This window comes from Ovis canadensis, chromosome 3, assembly GCF_042477335.2.
Source record: "Ovis canadensis isolate MfBH-ARS-UI-01 breed Bighorn chromosome 3, ARS-UI_OviCan_v2, whole genome shotgun sequence".
Taxonomy (NCBI): domain Eukaryota; kingdom Metazoa; phylum Chordata; class Mammalia; order Artiodactyla; family Bovidae; genus Ovis; species Ovis canadensis.
The window spans coordinates 43,973,908-43,992,765 of record NC_091247.1 but is presented as its reverse complement, the minus strand read 5'-3'; the positions used below and the strand labels follow the sequence as shown (position 1 = coordinate 43,992,765).

The 18,858-nt window shown below is 43.4% G+C and overlaps 1 long non-coding RNA gene across 3 annotated transcripts in view; it reads right to left on the bottom strand.

The window, feature by feature from the left end:
- The window catches only part of LOC138436822 (uncharacterized), a 136,862-nt gene that overhangs the window by 66,413 nt on the left and 51,591 nt on the right, over positions 1-18,858 (bottom strand). For all 3 annotated transcript variants that reach the window (XR_011255637.1, XR_011255635.1, XR_011255636.1), the window contains exon 2: positions 5,670-5,811. This is a non-coding gene — a long non-coding RNA (uncharacterized lncRNA). The remainder of the gene's footprint in view (positions 1-5,669; positions 5,812-18,858) is intronic.

Genomic DNA, 18,858 nt, shown 5'->3' with positions numbered 1-18,858 from the left:
TCCAAGGAGTCAACTCTTCGCAGGAGGTGGCCAAAGTACTGGAGCTTCCGCTTTAACATCATTCCTTCCAAAGAAATCCCAGGGTTGATCTCCTTCAGAATGGACTGGTTGGATCTCCTTGCAGTCCAAGGGACTCTCAAGAGTCTTCTCCAACACCATAGTTCCAAAGCATCAATTCTTCGGCGCTCAGCCTTCTTCACAGTCCAACTCTCACATCCATACATGACCACAGGAAAAACCATGGCCTTGACTAGACGGACCTTAGTTGGCAAAGTAATGTCTCTGCTTTTGAATATACTATCTAGGTTGGTCATAACTTTTCTTCCAAGGAGTAAGCGTCTTTTCATTCAAGTACAGGTTCACAGTAAAGATTTGTTATGGTGTTCTTGAACTTGATTTTTCTTGAACTAATTTTTCATTAGTTTGGTGTTTTACTCTGAGCTATCAGAGAAGCCCTCTTAAATAACTATAGATTAGAAATTACAAAAATAGTAAAAGAGGCTTTATGTACTCCTATGATTTATTCTTAACAGATGATAGAAACCTATATAACGAAATATGTCCATAACATTTAAAAGTTCAAATAAAACTTACAAAAGAGGGGTTTTGTGCATTTTGTATATATTTGGGGGACAAATTCCACTTGGTCACAGCGCATTATTATTATTATATATTGCTGAACTTCATTTGCTTATATTTTGTTGAGGATTTCTGTGTCTATATTCACAGGTATGTTGGCCTGTCACTTCATTTCCTTAGATATCTTGTCAGGTCTTGATATCAGCATTATGCATATCTCCTAAAATGAATTTTAAAACTTTCCCTTCTTCTCTCTTTTTGAAACAGTTTGTGCATGATTTATAGTATTTTTCTCCTTAAATGAATCTAATTCACAAGTGAAATCATCTAGGCATAGGGAGCTTCCCTGTGGCTCAGATGGTAAAAGCATCTGTGTGCAATGCGGGAGACCCAGGTTCTGTCCCTGGGTGGGGAAGATACCCTGCAGAAGGAAATGACACCCCACTCCAGTACTCTTGCCTGGAAAATTCCATGGAGGAGCCTTGTAGGCTACAGTCCATGGGGTCACAAAGAGTCAGACACAACTGAGCGACTTCACTTTTCTTTGTGACAAGCTTCTGATAATGAATTAAATTTCTTTATAAAATATAGATTATTTAGACCTTCTGTTTCTTCTGTGTCAATTTTGGTCAGTTGTATTTTTCAAAGAAAGTTCATCTCACTTAGTTAGCAACCTTACTGGCATAAAGTTGTTCATAGTATTCCCCTATTACCATTATAATGCCTGAAGGATTGGCCCTTCTTCCATCCCATATATTGGAAACTTGAATTTTCTCGCTCTTTTTTAACTGATCAGTCTTACTATGGGTTTATAAATTTTATGAAACTTCAAACAACTAGTTTTCAAGTTTGTTAAAAATCCCTACAGTTTGTTTTCTGATATACTGATTTCCATTTTATACTTATTGTTTTTTCTTTCCTTAGGTTTAATTCCCTTATTTTTCTTTTTAAAGTGGAATTTGGATAATTAATTTTAAACCTTTCTTCTTTTCTAATATGATCAGGTTGGTGCTATTGATTTCTCTCTAAGTGCTGTACCCTATAAATTTTATAAATGGAAATGTAATATTGACTTTTTATCAGTCCGCTTAAATATTCTCTAATTTCTCTTAAAATAGCTTCTTTGATCCATATTTATTTAGAAGTATTAAATATTATTTAATAGTCAAATATTTATAATTATCTAGGTATTTTATTCAGTTTAATTTCATTCCATTGTGGTCAAAGAACACACTCTGTAAGATTTCAGTCTTTTTAAATGTGTGAATATAAACAAGTATGTAACTTGCTTTATAGAAAATGGAAAGTAGTTATCAGAGAGGTGAGGATAAAGTACCGTGAGAGTGGCAAGAAAAGGAAATTCCAGCCAGGCTCAATCATGGAAGGCTTATGGAGGGAGGTGGCATTTGAGCTGGGTCTTGAAGGATGGACACGATTAAGAAATAAGGAGTTTTTCTTCCTTAGAGGAAGGGAAAACTCAAATTAGACTCAATTTTCCTTAAAAGGAGAAATTATGATTATCTTATATGAAACCCAGGACCTCAGAGCACTGCTGAGCACTGCTGAGTGCACTTCAAATAGGTTTCATTAAAGTGACCACCAACCTATGGCCCCAGTTCTTTCCTCTAAGCGTCCTTAAAACACCTGCTCCCAAACCACCGCTTAAATACTTTGAATTTTGAATCTGGTCACCTCCTGTTTTAGAAACTCAATCTGCACAATATATTCTGAACTAGTAATAACAACAACCAGATTTCATAACTTGAAAAGCGCTTTTCTTTTCAAGTTCCCTGTACTCACCATTCTAAGTTTTCTTTTTATGCCCACAAATATAGGAGTTTAAGAAGTGAGATACACTGGGAAGTCTGTATTTGTAGTCACCCCTCTTCCTTTCGGAGAAATTTGGAATTCTCAGTGACATCACTGGAGGAAAGCTCGATTTGTCACTACAATCATGTGGCAAGAGTCACTCTTGAAAGTGTCACAGGCAGGAGGCAAGTGCCTTGTGGGGATCTATGTCATCTGAAAATAACTCCTGATCAGAGCCCTCTGGGTGAGTGATGCAATTAAACCTGGGCCTGAATCCATTAGCCTTCAGCCAAGCAACATAGAGGATGAGATGGCTGGATGGACGAATTTGAGAAAACTCCGAGTGAAGGACATGGAAGGCCGTGCTGCAGTCCATGGGGTCGCAGAGAGTCAGACATGAAATAGCAACTGAACAAGCAACATGTAGGCCACCTTTCCACTCTGTAGAATCTTGAGGGCTCACAGGCACCATCCCAGAGCTCAGGGCAGGGAGGGTGTTCTTACCTATTTCTCACTGAAAGTCCCTCAAGGGACTGAGCAGGGCCCAGTTGAGCCTCTTCCCTGAGCTCAGCACACGGTGAGTGTGGCCTTTACCCTGCTCTGCCCTCTTAAAGGAGAGATGGTCGCCCTTATCTTGACTCTTTCTTAGGGACTGAGCTCCTTATGTGGCAGGGTTTGCTTGGAATGTTTGCTCAGATCTTCTCTGACAAGCTGACACCTACCTTTCTGCCTAAAGTTAATAGTCTTGCCAGAGGTCATGGGCTTGCCTGTGTCACAGGTGCCCTGGGAACCTGTGGGTGGTCTGAATGGCTGAGTCCTGACAGCTGACTCTCAAAAGACTCCAAAGCCACACCAAAGTCTATCAAGGCCTTCAGTTCTAGATAGAATCATTTAATATAATTCCTGGCAAGAAAAGTGGAATCCAAAGTCAGGGTGAGGGTTAGTCCTCTGTGGGTCTAATGAAGCCTACTTGAAAAAAATCAGCTGCTGTTCCATTTGGTCTTGCTGAAAGTCCATGTCCTCTGGCTAGTGGCTGATTTTGGACACACCAGCATGCCTGCCCATGTGTGACACACTTCAGCCATGTGTTTACAATGAAACCTGCAGCAAGGTCCCCACCTCGAGTGAGCAGTACCTCCTTGGCTTTTGCAATTCCTAGGCTGAAGGGCTCCCTAATTAGGACAGTGGTGAGGATGAAACTCTCCCCAGAATGCTTCTCTTCAGAGGCACCTGATGCTTTTGTGTTAGAGACACAGACAAAACGTGAGGACAGAAAATGCCTTTTCCTCTGCAAGCACACCATCTCCAGCAATGACATCTGATTGTTTCTCAGCCTGACTTATCTTGGCAAAGCCTGCCAGCTCAGTTCTTCACACCAGGCAGAAAATGGGCACCTGGTACCTCGCTCTCCAAGTGTGGAGTGAAGAATGTACAGGGAACCTCCGGGCTAGAGGCCCCCTTGAGGTTGTGAGGCCTGGATGAGTGTTTTTCTTAAAAAATTACTTATTTTTAATTGGAGGATAATTGCTTTACAATGTTGTGTTAGTTTCTGCCTTACAACAATGTGAATCAGATGTCAGGATACATATGTCCCCTGTCTTGAACCTCCCTCCCAACTCCCACCCCATCCCAGCCCTCTAGGTTGTCACAGAGCACCGGGTTGAGGTTCCTGGGTTATGCAGCAACTTCCCACTAGCTATCCATTTTACATATTGCAATGTATATGTTTCAATGCTGTTCTCCCAATTCATCCCACCCTCTCCTTCCTGCACTGTGTCCAGGAGACTGTTCCCTATGCCCTTTCTCTATTTCCTGCCTTGCAAACAGGTTCCTCAGTACCGTATATCTAGATAGATGCATTAATATACAATATTTGTTTTTCTCTTTCTGACTCACTTCATTCTGTATAATAGGATCTAGGTTCAGCCGCTTCAACTGCCTCTAATTTGTTCCTTTTTATGGCGAGTAACATCCATTGTATATATGTACCACATCTGTCAATGGCTATCTAGGTTGCTTCCACGTCCTGGCCCTTGTAAACAGTGCTACAGTGAACAATGGGGTGTGCTGGTGCTCAGTCACGTCAGTCATGTCTGACTCTTGGCGACCCTATGCATTGTAGCATGTCAGGCTCTTCTGTCCATTGGATTTTCCCAGCAAGAATGCCGGATTGAGCTGCCATGCCCTTCTCCAGTGGATCTTCCCAACCCAAAGATTGAACCCACGTCTCCTGCATCTCCTGCGCTGGCAGGCAGGTTCTTTACCACTGAGCCACTGGGGAAGCCTGAAAATTGGGGTACATGTGTCTTTTTGAATTACGGTTTTTGCAGGGTGTATGCTCAGTAATGGGATTGCTGGGTCATATGGTAGTTTTATTCCTAGGTTTTTTTTAAAGGAATCTCCATACTGTTCTCCATAGTGGCTGCATCAGTTTATATTCCCACCTTAGAACATTTAGGGGCAAACACTTCAATCTCGAGTCTGGCATCTTCTTCCTGATGAGTTGGTTTATGTTACTAGTCCATCCCATCAACTCATCAATTACTTCCTTACTTACTCCTCCCTGTTTTCCTCTCTCTTTGCAGAGGAGGCTAGTATTTGAGGACTGCAAGGTTTGGAGGCTTGTGGACTGAGACTGGAAACTAGAAAGAGGCCCAAGTGAAAAAATGAAATGCCTAACAGAGCCCTGTGGCATATATTTGTCAAGAGAGGAAGGAATGTTGATGACCAGAAAGGCCAAGGGAAGGCTGCCGGCAACACCTCTTACAGATTTTGATAATGCATTTATAAGCCAAGCCAAATGCTACAGAAAGACATGTTCCAAATGTAATGGGTTTGACAAGCTGGGGTAATGTCAATGTCATATTTGTTTGAGATGTTTCCAGCATCCTCCCAGAATGTGCCCAGAGCAATAACTATTACAACAGCCTCATCGAAACAGGAGTGCCCTGGAGTGCTCCACCCTCCACTTTAGGGGTTAGGCTTCATGTATTAGCATACATTCCCGACACTTAACAGAACTCCCTCCTTGTGTATAAGATGCTCGGGCTTGAAATAATTGGTTTGCACTTAAATGCCCAAATATGATTATATAACTTTGATTCAATTAACAGGTCTGACTTGATTTAAACCTTGCCTAGGAGTGAGCCAAACAGTCATCTAAATAATAATTAGAACAAGACAAACCAGCCTGGCTAGTCTCCAGTGTGGAAGATTAAAGGAATCTCCGAGTCATCAGGTGGACCTGAGGATCCAGAGGTCCCAAGACTATGCTCACTTACCTTTGAGACCCAGGGCTAATGGTCTGGGGTTCGCTCACAGTGGTCAGTGAGGGTTCTGACCATTGCTGTCTCTATCCAACTCAGCAATGATAAAATGGAGCCCAGGAAAGGTGATGTTGCCAGGCCAGGTTTGTTCCATCAGCTGAAAGCAGAGTGAAGACTCAAGTTCAGCACAAAGGGCTGTAGAGTTTATCTCATTCAACCTCCCTCCCAGTATAAGACCCTATGACTGTCATCTTGCCTCTGCTTGGCCTCTATCAACAAACACCCATTACCTCCACCAGTCTTGGATGGTTCCAACTATGATAAATTTTTCATTGTTTTGAGCTCAGACTCATATTCCTATAACTTTCATCCAAAGATCCTTTTATCCTTATCATCGTCATTTCTTGTTGCTTAATCACTAAGTCGTATCCGACTCTTTGCAACCCCGTGGACTGCATGCAGCACACCAGGCTTCCCTGTCTTTCACTCTCTCTGGAGTTTGCTCAGACTCATGTCCATTGAGTCAATGATGCCATCCATCCAACCATCTCATCCTCTGTCAACCCCTTCTCTTTCTGCCCTCAATCTTTCCCAGCATCGGGTCTTTTACAATGAGCCGGCTCTTCCTGTCAGGTGGCCGAAGTATCGGAGATTCAGCCTCAGCATCAGTCCTTCCAGTGAATATTCAGGGTTGATTTCCTTTAGTATTGACTAGTTTGATCTCCTTGCTGTCCGAAGGACTCTCAAGAGTCATTTCTTAACTTCCTCAATTCCACTCCTTCAAAATAGATCCTGGATCTTTAAAAAATCTGTTCTGCTAAGGAATGTTAACCAGCAGCTTAGACTCATGGTTTCTTACAAACCCAATCGTGGGCCCTGCCTTGAGTTTCGAATGTTTCAGCTGCCCCATTGCTGAATACCAAAATAGCCCCAGACCTGGCAGAGCTCAGAGGAATTAAGGAATCCAGAACTTTGCTGTACAAAGTCATTAGAAGTCTAGAACAAAATTGGAGAGGAAAATAATATAACTAATTAGAACCTTTGCCACAGAATGACATATGCTGATGGGAGAATCTGAATTGTTTTTCTGAATAGATTTTTATATCAATTTCATGGTGTCATTTATGATTAGCGAATGATGATATAGTATGTCTTTCATAATATTGGAAATGGATCCCACTGAGGGCAAGTTTGAAGAAGAAGAGGCCAGATTACCCAGTATCTTGATTAGATGTTTCATTTGAAGAGATTAGATAGAATTCATCACAGTTTACACAATGCATGGCACCTAAGATGCTGGGAGCTGTATACCTGCCTGTCTTTGCCACCAGACTGTGAAGTCCTTGAAGGCAGGAAGAATGTCCCCTTCATCGCTGTACCCTCAAGGTTGGCACAGGCTTCTCAGTAAAGCATCGCTGGCCCACAGCCTCTGTGAGAGAAGGGCTTTGGCTTCTTGGGCGGGGCAGCTGCCACCTTCAGGGTTTGATTTCTCACCACAGGTTCACTGTTAGCCCAGAATCCCTTGGCTTTCCACTTGTAACTGTAAATTACTTAGAAGGCTGGGGATCCCATCCTGATATAAGAGGGTGAGGAACTATGAGTGAGGGGCTGGTGAGTACCTGTGTGATGGTGAACTGGGTTCTGACACTGTTCTCTGTTCTCTCCACCACCTTCTTTCCCTTCTCTCTCCACCTCCTTCACACTCAGCCATGGGACAAGAGAGAAGCCACAGTGTTCCTGGCACCCCCAGGCTTCAATTCTGTCTATGCAGGTAATGGATAGATACCCTGGCTTTGAGATAACCAACTTGGGATTCAGCTTAATCCTCTCCTATAAGCCAACTAGGGAGGGAAAAAACCTGTCATGAGTTCCTCTTCACCTACAGGCCAAGGGGGAGGGGTCATTTTGGGAGTACTGATATCCTCGGGCAGTCTCTTCTCTGGCCTTTACCCAGAATGACCCAGTTATGTGGCATATGGGATGACAACAGGATGGCTGGGGTGGGCCTGCCCTTTGGGAATGAATGGGACTGGAATGAATGAAACAGGTGATCAGTTCCATTTCCCATTGTTCATCCTAGCCAGAGGAAGCTGTGTATTAGATGGCTCTGGTTGCATTTGTCTCCAGTTAATAATCTCCTTGCCTCATCTGTAGAATGACGGCCCTTTACCCCTGGCTCCACCCAATCTCCTCAAGTCTTCCCCCACCCTGTCTAGACTCATGCTTTCCCCTCACAGTGCCTCCTCTTTATCCTCAAATACACCATATTCTTTAACACCACTGAGTCCCTTCTATCTAAAATAGCTCTCCCCAATCATCTCTCCGTTGTCTACACCCAACTCTGATGTCACCTTCTTGCTGTAGCTTGCCATAACAAAGCAAAATTAATGACTCCCTCTTCCAAATTTCCATAGCACTTTGTCTATATCGCTTGTCATATGATATGAGAGCATTCATTCCCATGTCTGTCTCACTGGTCGGACAATGCAGTCTTTGGAGGGGAGGGATCATTTCTTATTCCTGCGTGCATCCCCAGGGCCTGGAACACAGAAGCGGCTTCATGAATGTTGCTGCCATGATGGCATTTTGTTTTTTTGCTCCAAAGGTCCTGGGAAGCTCCCAGGGACCAGCAGCACAGGACAGGTTCCAGAGTGAAAGGATCTTGCCTCCCTCTCTCACCACATTCTCCAGGGGAGGGCTCCGTTTGGGTACTAGAGGAGAGAGTCTGTCATTTCTAGAGCAAGGAGGGTGTTCTGGGGGCAGAGTTTGGTTTGGGGGCTCAAAGTGTCCTTTGAAGAACATCAAGGTTATTTCTCAAATCCATAGGATGGCTCCCTAAGCAAGAGGTACAGATAGACAGATGGAGTCACAATTTACTACCTGGATTGTGCATGGGGTTGCAGAATGTTGGACACGACTGAGCGACTAAGCACACACAACTGTGAACAAATCTCAATATGTTCACTTATACACAAGGGGAAGATGATCAAACCTGGTGTTGCTGTGGAGATTAATAATTACTACTTATTGGATTTATTGTAGCAGAATGAGCTCTACAAACATCAGCTGGTGAGAAAACAGTAGAGACAGAATCAGAACAATGACACCATATGAAAAATGCAAAAGACTACACAAATGTTACTACAGCTTTTGCTGAAAGTACATTGAGACTTCAAAACCTTCATCCAGTTAGGAACTGAAGCTGAAGAAAAAAAAAAAAAAGACATTTTTCCTGGACCACAGTAAATGGTGGTTCTAGGAAGTACAAAGGCGAGGGGATGGCAGGGACAGCTAATTGTCCACCAACAAATCATGCCTCATCTTCCTGGCTGAATTATTTCTGGAAGTGGCTGCCCAGCCAGAGATTACATTTCCCAGCTTCCTATGTATGTAGGTGGGGCCATATAATAGGTTCTCCTAAAGAATGGGATCAAATGACAGATGTCACTTGCGTGTCAAGATGGTTAAGAAGAGGGTGTGAAAAGCCAAGAGGTTAAAACAACCCAAGTGTCCATTAACGGATGAATGGGAAAACAAAATGTGGTATACACATACCATAGAATATTATTCAGCCTTCAAAGGGAAGGAAATTCTAACAAGTGCCACAACATGGGTGAAACTTGAAGACATGGTACTAAACAAAATAATCCAGTCACAAAAGGACAAATATCACAAGAGGCCACTTATATGAGGTATTTAGAGCAGCCGAATTCACAAAGACAGACAGTAGAATGATAGTTGCTAGGAGCCAAGGGGTAGCAGGAAATGAGGAGCTAGTGTTTACTGGGGAAAGAGTTTCCATTTGGGAAGATGAAAAAGTTCTAGGGAGCTCCCTGGCAGCCCAATGGTTAAGACTCTGCATGGTCATTGCAAAGGGCATGGGTTTGATTCCTGGTCAGGGAACTAAGATCTCACTTGCCAGCAGTGTAGCCAAAAACAGAGGAAAAAGTTCTGAAGATGGATAGCAGTGATGGCTACAAAGCAATGTGCATGTACCTGCCACTGAACTATATACTTTAAAAAGGTTAAATGGTAAATTTAATGTATATTTTACTGACGTAAAAAAAGAAGAGGATGTGACTTCTCTACATCTATCAGTTAGATGCAGAGGACTTCCAGGTCCTTGGATGGAAAAAGCCACACGATGGCAACAGCCACACTAGACTCTTATGTGAGTGGTAAGTAGACTTCTAATGTGTTAAATCACTGAACTTGGGGCTTGGTACTCGGGGCAGCTAGTGGCACCCTAACACAGCCTGCAGCCAATATTCACGACTGATGTCATGGCACGAAACCACTGCAACATGGTCCTCTGAGAACAAGACAGAAGATGCCGTCAGAGCTTGGCTTGGTTTGGAGATGAGCAGACCTTTGTGCTGAGGGCACAACTCCAAGTTCAGCAGTTCTCAAAGACTGAATCACAACCCCCTGGCTGCAAGATGGATTCCAAGGACTTTATGACTGAGGAGTCTGTCTCCTTGAAAGACACTCATTCAGTGATAGGAACTGGGTGTGGACTCAGGCTATAGCAATGCAGAGGAGAAGGGAGCTGTGGTCCTCAGTCTGCCACAGGCAGACAGGGGAACCTGTCCCCCCATGCTGTCCTGGCACAGGCTGCCCAGGGGCAGTGGCTCCTCATGGCTCCAGTGGGGAGCAGCCTTAGCTGAGCATGGTGAGAGGGGCCAGGGACCATCCTGTCTTGGGCTCAAAGGACAATTGCCAGTGGGACCTGCACCAGGGCTCCTGGCTGTGCCACAGACTCCAGGATTAGCAGCAAGAGAAGTCCAAGACTCAGGGTTAGAGCAAGTTGGAGCAACCAGGACAGGCTTTGAGGCTCAGACAAGGTCATGGAATTACCAACTGGCAGCAATCATACAAGCTGCTATGGGCTCTGGCCCCTCGGGCTTTGGCGACCACCCAAGAACCCTGCGTTTGGCAGTGACTGAGGAGCTCCCAGGCTGAAGACATGCATCTGAGGTGGCTCCAGTGGTCCAAGAGACCAGGAGTCTTCTAATTGTTGAAAAAATTTTTGGAAATGTTAAATATAAATGCTAAATCCCAAGTTAGATTATCTTTAAATTAATTCCTCTAAGCCTCAGTTCTTCAGCTTTAAACAAAAATTGTCTTGCTTTTTGTCATAAACTGTTTATATTAAAGACTGTATATATATCAAAAAAAAATAAAGAAAGAGAGAGACCAGGAGTCACTGTTGCATCTCAGATAATCATCCTAGGAACCTGGACTTCCTGGGTTCATCACAGAACAAGTGACCTGGGGAAAGATAGAAGGCCATCCTTACGGTAGAGCAGATGACGCTGGAGCCAAAGTAATGGAACTGACAAAAGAGATGCAACCTCATTTCATTCTCAGTTTTGCAAAGAATTTACTGTTTTAATGACTTAGAGCAATTCAAGGTTACCCTATAATGACCATACTCTTACGTGCATTCTTCCTGAGCTGCTAAGTTGGAGAGAAAAAGATGAAATGAGGGCCCAGGAATTGCACACATTTGACAGTTGCATCAAAATCTGGCACTGTCTACAGAAGTTAATCATGCAGGTAAAGGTCATGTGAGTCGCATTACAGAGAGATGTTATGGGGAGGGAGGTGGGAGGGGGGTTCATGTTTGGGAATGCATGTAAGAATTAAAGATTTTAAAATTTAAAAAATAAAAACTTAAAAAAAATAAAATAAAATAAAAACTCTTCTAAAAAAATAAAATAAAATAAAGGCTGAGAATGATTGGGTTTTCTAGATTTATTTCAAGGAGCCAGTGTTAGTGGCCGTCAACATTGTTGTTGGCTGTTAGTCCTCTTTAGCTTGCCTCATGCAAGATGTGGGTTTGATCCCTATGGCAGGGAGATCCCCTGGAGGAGGACATGGCAATCCACTCCAGTATTCTTGCCTGGGGAATCCCATGGATAGAGGAGCCTGGTGGGCTACAGTTCATTGGGTGGCAAAGAGTCAGATACAACTGAAGCAACTTAGCACGCACGCACGCAGGCATTCACCATGTGATACGACATCAAGCTCTGAGGCATTCAGAGATGACAAGTGGCATGACAGTCAAAGTAAAAAAGGTGCAGATCCAGACTTTCTTTGACACCCCATGTCTCTTGCAGTCATTCCCCCATCTTCCTACAGGAAGGTGTCTGTTGTGTTCTCCCCCCCTGGGCTGATGTTCTCTTTTTCCTTCACTAAGGTCCAAGTGGTATGGAAGCACCTGCCTATGGTCTGAGCCTTATTTTTAAAAAGCTGTTCTGACTTCCCTGGCATCTTCCATGTTCTTATGCAGCCTCAGCCTGGGCCTGGTACAAAAGCCCACTGATAAAGCATCTTGAAGCCAGCCTTTGAAATGGTGCCAAGACCACTTGGATCCCTTGCAGCTTCCTGGGAGCTGGTCCCAAAGTCAGTGCAGAGTATCAGGCCTCCTGCCTGCCTAACCTGGGCAGGGCCCAGCCAAGAGTGGAAGCCCTTGCGAAAGGGAGGCCTGACCTTTGCCAATCAGAGGCTGAGTCAGAGCTGCTGATCTGGAATCCCAGGTCCCACAAGGTGAAGACACTCTCCTGCCACTCACTTGCCAGGATACCCAGCCCTGCCCCCTTCCCCACCTCCACCCCTCTGGCTGGCAGCGCTCACCTGCGTGGGAAGCACTCACTGGGTCACAGGAATATTTTCCCGTCCCCTACAGCGCCGGGGTGGGTTGGTGGTGGTGGTGACTTGGGGTCATTCAGTGCCCTGCCTCTCAGTCTTTTCTGGGCCTCCTGTCTTCTTGCTGCCACTGGGAATGGGCTGAGCCATTCCTGACACCTGGAGTTGAGCAACACTGCAGGGAGGCCATGGGCGAATGAGGATAACCACGCTGGGTTCAGCATGCCCTGTGACACACAAAGCACCTGAATTCCCAACCCCAGCCCACTTCCACAGGGAGGCTAAGGCCTTGGGGGGAGGGGGAGAGCAGACTTATGTTCTGAGGGTCACCTCTGCCTCCTAGATTCTGCTTCCTCTCGATTTTTTCAGTTTGAGTCACTTTGGGACCTGTGTGCATTGTCCTAGGTCTGCACCTAACTCAGGTCCTTGCCTCAGTTTCCACCAAAACCAAGCCAAACACGAAAGACCTGTGTGTGGTCTGTCAAGGGCTGCTGAGGCCAAGCAGATTTAGGCTGCAGCAATATAAACAACTTTGAAATGAACTTTTGATCCTTAACAATCTTCTTTGAGGCTGTCCCACCTCTGAAGAGTTCTAACTGATCAGACTACCCCAAGTTGCTAACCAAGTGTGGTTCATTAGCCGGCTGTGCCGTAATTGCCCAGTGTGGAATTGGGGGTCTGTTAGGGGGACTGTATGTGTACACATGTGTGCATAAGAGACAGGCAACTTTGTATTTTTGGCTCATTTGTTTGGATTTTGTTTTTTTTTTTTTTTTTAGGGAAGTTTTACATTTGGGGCTGTCATTACACACTCCCCTCAAACATTTTTACATTGGTGTCTAAGATTTTTCATCTTAAGATTAAATAGCTGCAAAAAAATTAAAAGTCCACTATAAATCGAAATATTTTAACAGTTTAAACATTTAAGAATCATTGTTGTCCCTAATTTAAATGTATCCAAATAGAATTGAAATATTAAAGGAATTGATATCCTCCATCATCCTTTTAAAAATATCACAAATGTGCACTTCCTTAACAGTAAGAAATTTTACATTATTCCTTCTTCTCTTTGAATTTGTATTTCCATTTCTCTTCCTCTATAAAACTTTATCATAATATAATATACATTTATGATTAAAATACTTTATTAATCACTTTATCATATTTCTCTTAAAAATGTATACAAATTCAAATTTAGTAGTTTTTCCTTTTCTATGGCCATAAAGTTCTAAAGCTGTGCTGTCCAACAATATAGCCACTAGCCACATGTGACTATTAAAACTTTTTTAAATAAATAAAATTTGAAATTCAGATCCTCATTCACACTAGCCACATTCCAGGTATTTAATAGCAACACGTGGCATATGGGGCTGTATTGGATGGAGCAAATCCAATCATCACAGCAAGTTCTGTTAGACAGCGCTAGTCTATAGCAAGAAGATTTTCTTACAGAATGAGTTATCATTACAATTAGTAGTAATACACAATTCATCAAAATAACATAAATATATCACAGGTTTATTGAACATTTTAATAAAATATTATTATCCCAAACAATATTTTGGAAATGCTTTTCTTAATGAGACAGTTGGTGCTTTCCCCTCTACATATCCATGGATAAATATTACTCTTTCCAGAATGAGAGTGGGTTCAGCATCAATTCTAGCTTTAATTTTTCACTTTAAAAAATGTAAGTGCTAAGAAAACATGTTCAGGATGGAGGGAATTTATTGTAGTTATTATTTGATTCTCTGAACTCCTTCGGAATTCATGCATAATAACAAGATCATTATTAATCATTTATCATGTGTATTACTAAATGTTCATTGGTTTCTCCTTCACCTTTGTTAAAATGATGGGATAACATCTGATTTGCAAACAGGTCTGTAGTCCTATCTGTGGAGTAATTCACTTGCTCAGCTAGAACCAACACTTTGAATTGTCTCTTTGATTCCTGTCTGGAGATTTTTATCAAGGACAAAATGACAAGAAGGAGCACATCTTTCTTTTGAAAAATATGGGAAAAGGCCACTTAGAAAAGAGGAAAGGGGAAAGAAAACAGCTCAAACACAGGAGTATTCTCAGCGAGACCAATGTTCGTCAAGAGGACATCTAGAAATGAGCATCTAGAAACTGATTCTTTAATAGAATATGTATTACAACCTTTTAGAGTGTCTTCATGGACCCTGGGAATATGTTTACCCCAGTTTAAAGACCATTGCTCCAGGACTTCCAAGTGTTTCTTAATTTAGCTCTCACCTTCTCCTCTCTCGGCCTCCACTTTTTAAAAATCCAAATATACAAATTATGTATTTGGATAAAAAATATTAAAGATTTATTCTTTTTTCTCTCTTTGTTTTGTTTCTTCCTTTCAAATACTTTATACCTAATAAGCGAAGTCTCTCAGTCATGTCCAACTCTTTGCGACCCCATGGACTGTAGCCTACCAGGCTCCTCCGTGATGGGATTCTCCAGGCAAGAGTACTGGAGTGGATTGCCATTTTCCTTCACCAGGGGATCTTCCCGACCTAGGGATCGAACCCCGGGTCTCCCGCATTCCAGGCAGATGCTTTAACCTCTAACCACCAGGGAAGCCCAATACATATATATACTTAAATAAGACATATATATATATATATATATATATATATATATATATATATATATATAGTTGCTGTTGTCATTGTTTAGTTGCTAAGTTGTGTCTGATTCTTTGTAATCCTATGGACTGTAGCCCACCAGGGTCCCCTGTCCATGGAATTTTCCCAGCAAAAATACTGGGGTGGGTTGCCATGCCCTCCTCCAGGGGATGTTCCCGACCCATGTCTCCTGCTTGGTAGGTGGATTTTTTTTTACCACTGAGCCACCTGGGAAGCCCATATACGTAAATAGCATATGATAAGCGTAAATGTGTTTATAAAATTTATGTATAAATTAATAATTAAGCAAGTACTCTATGAACCTACCACTCAACTTAAAGCCAAATGATCCTAATGAAGTAGAACGATACCAAATAGCCCGAATGTCTCAATTTCCCTCCTGGGCACATAATCAGATGTACATGCACATGGCCATGTGACTTGCTCTGGCCAATAGGATGTAAGCAGAAGTAACAAGCACCTCTTCTGGATGGCCTCTAAGACCTAGTGCATGTCTTATCATGATCCCTCTCCTCACCACACTTATTCAAGACACACCAAGTGGTGGAGGCCATATTAGCTGGCCTGTAATGAATCTTTAATGTATTTAAGCCGTTGAGATTTCAGGGGCTATTTGTTCCCTTCCCTGGTGGTGCAGAGGTTAAAGCATCTGCCTGCAATCTGGGAGACCTGGGTTCGATCCCTGGGTCAGGAAGATCCCCTGGAGAAGGAAATGGCAACCCACTGCAGTATTCTTGCCTGGAGAATCCCGTGGATGGAGGAGCTTGGTGGGCTACAGTCCACGGGTCACAAAGAGTCGGACACGACTAAGCGACTTCACTTTTCACTTTCACTTTCAAAGGACTGATGCTAAAGCTGAAACTCCAATGCTTTGGCCACCTGATGCGAAGAGTTGACTCATTGGAAAAGACTCTGATGCTGGGAGGGATAGGGGGCAGGAGAAGGGGACGACAGAGGATGAGATGGCTGGATGGCATCACCGACTCGATGGACGTGAGTTTGAGTGAACTCCGGGAGATGGTGATGGACAGGGAGGCCTGGCTTGCTGCGATTCATGGGGTCGCAAAGAGTCGGACACAACTGAGTGACTGAATTGAACTGAACTGAAACAGAAGTATTTCTGAAATTCCATGTATATCCCTTGGCAGTGGTGGTATTCTTTCCCTCTTCCCCAGTGTTAACCATCGTCCTTGCTTTTCTTTAAGATTTTGCCATATATTTATATCACTAAATAATATACTTTATGTTTTTGAACTCTATGAACATGAAATCATATTTTATTGTTTTTTGCAAAGTATTGTTTGTGAGATTCAGCGATACTATGAATATATCACAATTTATCACTTCTATTATTTATAAACATTTAAGTCAGGTTTCTTTTTGCTGTTACAAGTAAGACCACTCTGAGCATGCTTGTACTTTTCTCCTGGGGTCGAAGTAAGAAATGTTTTCTGGGCACCCCTGAGATGATCTTGGCGGGGGTGGAGGAGGGGATCTGAGAAGTCAAAACTGTTTTCATAATAATATAAAGATTTTTTGGCTTTTTTGCTTTCATACTCTCATAAGTAAATGGTGAAGTTTTCCACCAAGTACATGAGATAACACAGAGATGCAGAAGCAGATATGAGAATTCCAGCTGTCTTCTATTAACTCAGATTTGCAAGATTATGAAACAATGGCATTCTTCCCACTAAGTTGTTTTGTTTTAGAAAATAATTATTTTTCATAAATGTTATTTGTTGGTTATGTAATGCATTTTTATTGTTACTTGTAAATGCATTAATAGGTTATCAAATTCTTGGGTTTAATTTCTAGTGTGGTAAATATTGGTCAATATAACTCACCCAAGCAAAAGTTATTTGGCACCCTAAACAATATTTCATAGTGAAAGGGGGTCCTGAAACCAAAAGCCTTGAGAGCTGCTGTTCTAGGACACGTAATCAAGAATGGAATTGCTGGGTTAGTTTTGCACATCCTGGATTCTCCTATGTAATGTGACAAGTTCTCCCAAGTGGTTGTACCAAGTCACCCTCCCACGAGCAACACCTCAGAGTTCCTATAGCAGTACAGATGACCCACCTTCTCAGAAAGCCTTGTGAAAGGGGTGGCTTTAAATGCATCCACTTCTCCCCTCAGGCTTCCCAAGTGGCACTAGTGGTAAAGAACCCACCTGCCAATCAGGAGACAGAAGAGACACAAGTTGAATCCCTGAATTGGGAAGATCCCCTGGAGGAGGGCGTGACAACCCATTCCAGTATTCTTGTTTGGAAAATCCCCATGGACAGAGGAGCCTGGGGGGGCTACAGCTCATAGGGTCACAAAGAGTCAGACATGACAAGTGGCTTAGCATGCACACACATGCACTCGTCCCCTCTGCCGTACCCTGCTCCACAGGGCTTTCCAGGCGGGCTTCCCAGATGAATCAGATTCACAGTCCACTCTCAGAAAAAAGATGCTCCTTCAGCTCTGGGGACAGCTTCACAGTGAGGCTCTGGAGTCAAAGAGATTATGAAATGCCGCCACCCCATCAGAGACAGCTGTTGGCTGGGGTTCTGGACAGGAGAATGAGTTATTGCAGACTGAGGGTCTGCTTATCCACTTTGGATCTCTTGGGAACCATGCTGATTTTAGACCTCTCTGCAAATGTAAATGTGTGACTCCTTTCTCCCTCTTCATTCATGCCTCCTGCTCCCCACTCAGAGCTTTCCTTCCCCAAGTGCACCTTGCTGGAGCAGCCAAGGCAGGTTGTCTACATATCTGTAGCCCTCACCCTCCTCAGCCTAAAAAAAGCCCTGAAGAGGCCATAAGTGGGCCTCTGGCTCTCACAGGCTGGAAAGGAGTTTCCCAGGAGAATTCCCAGCCTTATCCTGGAAGATGAAATCTAGAAGGCATGTTCCTGCCTCAGAAACACAAAGAGGTGGGGCTTTTTTTTTTTCTTTCTTTAATTTTCTTAACACCAAAAACATTTTGTATTGGGGTATAGCCTATAACAATGTTGTGATATTTTGAGGTGAACAGTGAAGGGATTCAGTCATACATATACATGTATCCATTCTGTTGTGAGGCTGAGTTTTGCACTCCATGATTCCAAAGCCTTCTCAGGCTGGGACCACGAATAGTTTATCATATCCCTTCTTTGAACATAAACACGCACACCTGGGAATAACTGCATTCACAGGAAGTAGGCCAGTCTGGAAGAATAAAAACTGTCTTCATTTTCAGAAACATGTTTACCCCCAGACAGGCTTTTTAACCAGGAAGAACGCTGCCGGGTTGTGTCCATTCTCTTCAGAGCCCTCTTCCCTCCACCCTTCCCACAAAACCTCCACTTCCGTCACAAGTTGGCAGGAACTTGCTGTTCCTCAGGCCTGGGATGCCTGCCAGAGCCCTCCCATTTTCCGGAGAGATTTTCTTCTATTTCTAAGTAGAGTTGTTTAAAATCCGGATGCCATATGGAGCCGGGCTCCTTGCCTTTCAAGTCCCACCCCCTTCCCTAACCCCTGGGCCCACAGAGCAGGCCCCTCGCCACTTCACTGTTCTTGACTTTGGAGCCAGACAGTGTGACCACAGCCAAGCTGCTTCTGTGGAGCAGGCTGGCTCCAGCTCCAGGTCAGCGATGGGGGAAGCTGCCAGAAGAAATCTCACTGGGCAATGAGGCTCCTGAAAGACCTACCAGCTGCCTCTTCTCTCAGGCCCCTCACTTTCTTCTCCCCTACCTCACTGTCCCAGAGTCCTCAGACCAGAGGAATCAGACCAGCTCATCTAGCCCTCAGACAGAGCCAGACTTAGCCAGCACAGATGACAGGGAGATAGTCTAGTTGAAAAAAACAACCAAAAGAGTGTCTACAGCCTTCATTCATTTTGTTCTAATACACAGCCATTCACTCATTAAT